Genomic DNA, 5,560 nt, shown 5'->3' with positions numbered 1-5,560 from the left:
TCTTGAAGAACTTTTTCAGTTGCCCTGTAATGTGGAGCAGAGTCTGGTTTTTCCCCCCTAAGTTGTTGCAGTGTCTGTTCAAGTGGAGAAATTGTCACTCTCAAGGGAAGAGTAGTTCCCCAATTCCCTGGAAGGGGGATGAGAATGAAGCTGGGAACATCTTCTACCCTTAATCTTCCAGGAAACGCAAGTAAACTGCTGTTTCTAACATGAGTAAGCCACGGTTTCTGCTCAAACGACTACCAAATGCAACTCCTGGCTGCTGCAGAAGATTTTCCCAGTGGCCTCTATCAAATCATGTAGCCTACTGTGACATTCCTTCACTTGGCAGAGGAACGCAAGCTCTGCACCTCTCCGCCTGCCATCGGACAAGGTGGGGGAGCTGTTGGCGTAGGAAGGGAATGGGGGTGGTTGTTTTTTTGTACTATTAAAACACGGACTCACCCTCACACACATCAGAACACCTGTTGCAGCATCTCTGCTTGTTTCAGGAAATGCCCAGCTTCAGAAAAAGGGCTCCTTCAGGGCTGGGTCTCCTGGACTCGGCCGTTAAGGTGCACTGATGTCTTTCAACTCAAAATGGGAAAGCACCCATCACAGCGGGGCGGGGCGGGGTAGGAGACCTCCAAGCAGAGCTGGGTTCCTTCCCAACTGGAGCAAATGAGCCTCAGGCCGGTCAACCTGCCATCGCCACCACTCTTTGGTTGGAAGTACATGTGTGAGCTTTGAAATGAAAGCAAGCTACCCTGGAGCTTATACAGTGGTACCTCTGGTTAAGTACTTAATTCATTCCGGAGGTCTGTTCTTAACCTGAAACTGTTCTTAACCTGAAGCACCACTTTAGCTAATGGGGCCTCCTGCTGCCACTGCGCCACTGGAGCACGATTTCTGTTCTCATCCTGAAGCAAAGTTCTTAACCTGAAGCACTATTTCTGGGTTAGTGGAGTCTGTAACCTGAAGGGTATGTAACCTGAGGTACCACTGTATCTTGGGCCCAAAGGCAGGGAGCCATTAGCCATTGAGCAGCGCGCTTTGCCAGAGGATACTCACCTGAGATGACACGTACCTGGTAACACCTGTCCTCTTAAGGTCGCCTTCCTCCCCATCTTGAGCTATCAGGGAAGTACCTGTAAGTCTGCTTGCTTCCCTTCAGTCTTGTCAAACCACCAAGCGGGTGAGCCTGTGTGTTCTCCAACCATTGAATGACCAGGAGGTGGGTCTGTGTGTGCAGCTCTGTGTCCCTGCCAGTTTTTTTGTTTTGTTTTTAAATAGCAATATTGGGCTCTCCTGCCCTGTCCTTTTGTCTGCTTTGCCACCTGATACACCTGCATGCGGAGTATATGCCCTGTTCCAAAAAGAGGTGGGGAGATGAACGGTGTTGAGCGTTCCTTGCATAGGTATAGAGCCATCCTGCTTTTGAGGGCAGCGAATTATACAATGTGGACTGATCACCCATGTGGACCTTTGCTGGGAGGGTGCTGTGTGATGAGTGGAGAGCCTGTAGCCCTCTGGGTGCTGTTGGAGTATTATACCTCTCCCAGCATCCCTTTTGCCTCACGTTGGGCAAAAGATACCTGTATTGCACAGGTTTGGACCAAATGACCCTTCTGGTCCCTTCCAGCTCCACAATTCTGTGATTCTACCCCATGCCTTGGTGTTCTAGCTCACCAAAGCCTGCCACCATCAATAAAATAAAGTGTCGTCTCTCAGCAAGAATTCTACCACTGCCTAAGCAGACCTTGAATCACTTAACAAATAGGGGCAGCTTCTTAGAGCATGAGAAGAAGAAGAGTTTGGATTTGATATCCCACTTTATCACTACCCGAAGGAGTCTCAAAGCGGCTAACATTCTCCTTTCCCTTCCTCCCCCACAACAAACACTCTGTGAGGTGAGTGAGGCTGAGAGACTTCAAAGAAGTGTGACTGGCCCAAGGTCACCCAGCAGCTGCATGTGGAGGAGCGGGGAAGCGAACCCGGTTCCCCAGATTACGAGACTACCGCTCTTAACCACTACACCACACTGGCTACAATGAGATGATGATGATGATTTATATCCCACCCATCTCCAGCCACTCTGGGCAGCTTCCAACTCAATATTAAAATACAGTAATGCATCAAACATTAAAAACTTCCCTAAACAGGGCTGCCTTCAGATGTCTTCTAAAAGTCTGGCAGTAGTTGTTGTCTTTGACATCTGGTGGGAGGGCGTTCCACAGGGCGGGTGCCACCACCAAGAAGGCCCTCTGCCTGGTTCCCTGTAACTTGGCTTCTCGCAGTGAGGGAACCGCCAGAAGACCCTCAGAGCTGGACCTCAGTGTCCGGGCAGAACGATGGGGGTAGAGACGCTCCTTCAGGTATACAGGACCGAGGCCATTTAGGGCTTTAAAGGTCAGCACCAACACCTTGAATTGTGCTCGGAAACGTACTGGGAGCCAATGTAGGTCTTTCAAGACCGGTGTTATGTGATCTCAGCAGCTGCTCCCAGACACTGAATCTCGGGAGTTCAAGCCCCATGTGGGGTGAAAAGTTCCTGCATTGCAGGGTTGGATTAGAGGATGACCCCCATGGTCCCAGCTGATTCTACGAAAGGTGCTGCTCTCTAGAGCAATTCCTTCATAGATGTGGCAGCTATCTGTTAGCGTACCTCTGCACCCAAGAAACCAACCTCAAACAAAATGGCCTTTTTAAAAAAAACACCCCAAGTCTTCACACACTTACCCTAGGAGAGGTGGCTAAAAATTTGTCACTAGCTTATGAGGCTGTTGTAGGCAGAACAGCTCACCTCACTGTGCAGGCAAGGAGCCCAATGTCTGCACAAAAGTCCTAGGCCTCAAGCCTGTTCAAGTAAAATAATAATGTTCACAACACATAGCGGGTCTTTTACAGTTCGTCCTGCAAACTTGGATTTCCCACTTTATAAGACTTTCCCTCGCACCCACACCTATGATGTATGAAAGGAACATCCATATGATTCAGCATCAATTTAATGGTGATGGTATTCTGGGACAAATTGAGCTTTGCTACATTCGTATTTCACCATTATTTCTGTGGGATGGTGGGACCACAAACTTCCGGGTGCCTGCAGATAAGTGCTTGAGGGAACCTGCTACTCGGAGAAACCACTTCCTTAAAAGAAGATGTCTCCATCACAAGCGGGCTAAAATAGAAGCACTAACACATGACTTGAGGGATGATGCAAGCTATATCTCATAACCTTTAACTGGGTTCTATCAAAAAGGTTGTTGTTGATAAGAAGCCTTGAAATCCCATGGAGATGGTGGAAGAACTGCCTAGGGAAACTCTCAGAACTACGAACTGACTGCATCATAACAGCAGCAGCGCTGCTATAACGAAGCCCAAAATCTGTCATTTTGTTGTTGTTGTTTAGTCGTTTAGTCGTGTCCGACTCTTTGTGACCCCATGGACCAGAGCACACCAGGCTCTCCTGTCTTCCACGGCCTCCTGCAGTTTGGTCAGACTCATGTTTGCAGCTTTGAGAACACTGCCCAACCATCTCGTCCTCTGTCGTCCCCTTCTCCTTGTGCCCTCAATCTTTCCCAACATCAGGGTCTTTTCCAGGGAGTCTTCTCTTCTCATGAGGTGGCCAAAGTATTGGAGCCTCAGCTTCAGGATCTGTCCTTCCAGTGAGCACTCAGGGCTGATTTCCTTCAGAATGGATACGTCTGATCTTCTTGCAGTCCATGGGACTCTCAAGAGTCTCCTCCAGCACCATGTGATTTTATGTGTGCACAAATGTTGATTAAATCGATGAAAAAGATGCATTTGATGAGGCCCGTCTCCCTGGGCTGGATTCAACTTAAGTAATTCTGCTGGCATGCACCGGTTACGTGGGCTCCTGCTAGCACAATGGAGCTCCCACCACCACCCACATCCCCAAAGCGACTTTTTTTTGGGGGGGGCGGTCAAGAGAACCAGAACACTGTGCAAGGAGGAGGCGAGACCAGACACACCAAGTTGTTTGCATTGAGGGAACATTTTGTTTTAGAGCACGGTTCCCCAAACTTGGGTCTCTAGCTATTTTGGGGACTACAGTTTCCATCATCCCTGACCACTGGTCCTGCTTAGCTAGGGATGATGGGAGTTGTGGTCCAAAAACAACTGGAGACCCAAGCTTGGGAAACACTGTTTTACAGCGATGTTGCGTTCCTCCCATAATCTGTATTTGGAAAGGGCTGTAGCTCATTGGTAGAGCATCTGTCTTGTCTGCAGAAGATCCCAGATTTGGTACTTGGCACCTTCAGGTAGAGCAGGGAGAGATTGCTACCTGAAACCCTGGAGAGTCACTTGTCAGCGTAAACATCCATGAACTAGAGGAAGTCTGATTCAGTGTTTTTGCAGGGGTTGTTCAGGGCCATTTGCAGGGGGAATAATTGGATGGGAACCGATGACCTTCCAGATGTTGGTCTCCAGGTCCCATCAGCCTCAGCTAGCACAGTTAATGATCAGAGAAGATGGGAAGGGAACATCTGGGATGCTACTGGCCTTCCCTCTTGCATTTCCATTTGCTCAGGGCCTAAGAACATAAGAAGAGTCCTGCTGGCTCAGGCTGAACCTACTACTCCGTCATCCTGTTCTCACAATGGCCAACCATAGGCCTATAAGCCGCCCCCAAGCAACACCTGAACACAACAGCACTCTTCCCCACTTTTGCAACACGGCAACAGAGACTTCTGTTTCCAACAGGTAGATGATCACTCTCAGGGATGGTAGCCACTGACTGAGCAGTAGCAGTAGCTACTACTATGCCGTAAGATCCACTATCCTGTAATATCACATATGAGCTTTAACTACTGGTGAAGCCCAGGATGGCGAAACAAGGCCAATATTCCGGAAATCCTTGTCTTAGACTTTGTGAAAGGATTCTGCAGAACTGTAACAACCCTTCATGTGGATGGTTTGGACTTTATGAACAGACAGGTGGAATGGACACCATTACACGGATGGACCTTATGCATGAACTGACTAGAGAATGACCTGATCCACTGGGTCTTCTGCTTTGTTCGTTTGTTGAACTTTATGAGTTACTTCTGTTGAAATTTACAATTTGATACTATGAATAGTGTATCTTATTTATCTAAGAACACAGCCGGTTACGTCTCATGTGTTTACTGACTGAGCAGTAGCAGTGATTTTTTTCCCTAGGGGATAGGTACTCAAAAAGGGACGCGGGTGGTGCTGTGGATTAAACCACAGAGCCTAGGACTTGCCGATCAGAAGGTTGGCGGTTCGAATCCCCGCGACGGGGTGAGCTCCTGTTGCTCGGTCCCTGCCCCTGCCAACCTAGCAGTTTGAAAGCACATCAAAGTGCAAGTAGATAAATAGGTACCGCTCCGGCGGGAAGGTAAACGGCATTTCTGTGCGCTGCTCTGGTTCGCCAGAAGCGGCTTAGTCATGCTGGCCACATGACCCAGAAGCTGTACCCCAGCTCCCTCAGCCAATAAAGCGAGATGAGCGCCGCATCCCCAGAGTCAGCCACGACTGGACCTAATGGTCAGGGGTCCCTTTACCTTTACTTTAGGTACTCAATGGTACACAGTAC

This window comes from Podarcis muralis, chromosome 3 (genome assembly GCF_964188315.1).
Source record: "Podarcis muralis chromosome 3, rPodMur119.hap1.1, whole genome shotgun sequence".
NCBI lineage: Eukaryota > Metazoa > Chordata > Lepidosauria > Squamata > Lacertidae > Podarcis > Podarcis muralis.
The sequence above is the reverse complement of the archived record's forward strand: the minus strand, read 5'-3'. Positions refer to the sequence as shown.